At 42.1% G+C, this 2,520-nt stretch overlaps 1 protein-coding gene across 1 annotated transcript in view; it reads left to right on the forward strand.

Annotated features, from left to right (window-relative positions):
• FBXL13 (F-box and leucine-rich repeat protein 13) overlaps positions 1 to 2,520 on the forward strand; it is a 203,763-nt gene that overhangs the window by 161,331 nt on the left and 39,912 nt on the right. The gene's annotated exons all lie outside the window — the stretch shown is intronic.

The following is a 2,520-nucleotide window of genomic DNA, read 5'->3' on the forward strand; positions in this document are numbered from 1 at the left end:
AGATCTCCTGGAGAAGGAAACGGCAACCCACTCCAGTATTCTTGCCTGGAAACCCCCATGGACAGAGGAGCCCGGCAGGCTACAGTCCATGGGGTCGCAAAGAGTCAGACAGGACCTAATGACTGAACAACAACAACAACAACATATACACATATAAAACTATATTCTTACATAAATATAAAGGATATGTAAGTACTCATTATACCATTTTTTGAACTTGTCTATAAATTTGAATATTTTCAAAATAAAGAGTTGGGGGAGGTATGTTTTCTGTTTACGTCAGTGATATTCTAAGCCTGGAGTAGTATGACTCAGTCATATAGTAAGTGCACACAAACACACATACTATTTCAACCTTTGGTAACTAGTTCATTGCTGATGTGTATCTGTATCAGATAAACAATCCAGATGCAAAACGGGGGGAAAAAAGAATAGTTTTCAAAGGCTTTGTCTGGTGTACACGCAAGGCTTCCTGGCAGTGAGCAGTATTCCCTCCCACTACTCCCAGTGACCCCAGACTGAACTACTTCCCAAACAACTCACACTTTCCAAATGAAGCCTTTGTTCGTGCTGCTTTCTCAGTCTGAAACACTGTTCCTATTACTTTACTTGTCAAAATCTTACCCAGTCTTTAAGGCTTAATTCAAATTCTTCTTCCTCCATGAAAGTTTCTTCTAGACTGACACCTCCTCCTTCCAACTAAAATCACTCCCTGCTCTGTGGTCCCTATACCTCTTTTGAAACACATCCTCATTCCTTTTTGCATTATTGTCATTTATTCCCTGAAGAGGCAAAGTTTTGTTTAATAGTGTTGCATAGGATAACGTCTACATTCCAGAATAATGCTCAAGGCCCTCATTATGTGGTGCCTGCTTCCTTTCAACTCTTAAGTCTTGACACTCCATTCTATAGACATGATACCAGAGCTATGCATGTTTAGTCGTGCAGTCATGTCTGACTTTTTGAAACCCCATGGACTGTAGCCCTCCAGGCTTCTCTGTCCATGGGATTTCCCAGGCAAGAATACTGGAGTTGGGGGATGGGGAGAGAGGTGGGAAGGTAGTTTGGGGGAGGAGGGGGCATATGAAGACCTATGGCTGATTCTGTTGATGTATGGCAGAAACCATCAAAATTTTATAGAATAATTATCCTCCAATTAAAATTAAAATTAAAAATAATACAGCAGTGGGTTGCCATTTCCTACTCCAGGGGATCTTCCTGACCCAGGGGTCAAACCCTCATCTCCTGCATTGGCAGGTAGATTCTTTACCACTGAGCCACCTGAGAAGCCATCAGAGCTATAGTATAAGCCAATTTTCCACCAGGGACTCCTGGTCCCTTAATTCCATGGCCTGTCGAGGAGAAAAGTGCTCCCCAGGATTCCTATGAATTCCTAAGGCCTTGTGTTCTCATATAACCTGCAATGCTAGTGACTTCCCCAGGCTACCACATATTTGCTTTCCTCTGCATTTTAACTGATTACAAAATTCAGTCCCTTCTAAGTTTTGGCAAAATAAAACATAACCTTTCCTGCGAAGCATTCTTGAGTTTGGCTTACTTTTGAAGGAGATGAAGGAGGATTTACATTTTCATTATACTACAAATTCCCTGGAAATTTAAGTATCCACTTTCCTTCTTATTTTTGTCTTGTCTTCCCACTTTCCTCTTTCCATCCCTCCCAGAAGTAAAAGTTTGGCACAGCCAACTCCCAGGACTCCTCCCTCAAACAATTAACAAAGGATTAAACAAAACAAAAACAAAACCTTGCAGTTTCTTCTTAAGATAAATTGTTTGACCAGCTTTTCACATAATTTTTTAAAAATCCATGTAAATCTAATCATGCCATACTATACAGCTTCATACATACACCATACTATTTCATACTTTAATGCTTTTGCGCATTCTGCTCCTTCAGCCTGGTATGTCCTTCCCTCTGTAGTTTACTTGGCAAATTACACTTCCCCACTCATGACTCTCCCCCATGTCTCTCCCCCAATCTTCTGTAATCCAAAATAGTGGATTCATCTTTCCTCTTTGGTTTAATCACTGTGCACAATATTTACCTTCACAGGATTGTAGCAATCTATTTTAAGTATGTCTTCAATGCTAGACTATGGACTCCTTGAGGGTAGACACTGCATCTCACTGACTTTTATACTCCCAGCTTCTATCCCAGAGCCTGATCAATATCAGATCAGATCAGATCAGTCGCTCAGTCGTGTCCGACTCTTTGCAACCCCATGAATCGCAGCACGCCAGGCCTCCCTGTCCATCACCAACTCCCGAAGTTCACTGAGACTCATGTCCATCGAGTCAGTGATGCCATCCAGCCATCTCATCCTCTGTCGTCCCCTTCTCCTCTTGCCCCTAATCCTTCCCAGCATCAGAGTCTTTTCCAATGAGTCAACTCTTCGCATGAGGTGGCCAAAGTACTGGAGTTTCAGCTTTAGCATCATTCCTTCAAAAGAAATCCCAGGGCTGATCTCCTTCAGAATGGACTGGTTGGATCTCCTTGCAGTC

Source organism: Bison bison, unplaced genomic scaffold (assembly GCF_000754665.1).
Source record: "Bison bison bison isolate TAMUID 2011002044 unplaced genomic scaffold, Bison_UMD1.0 scf7180017864260, whole genome shotgun sequence".
NCBI classification, from domain to species: Eukaryota; Metazoa; Chordata; class Mammalia; order Artiodactyla; family Bovidae; genus Bison; species Bison bison.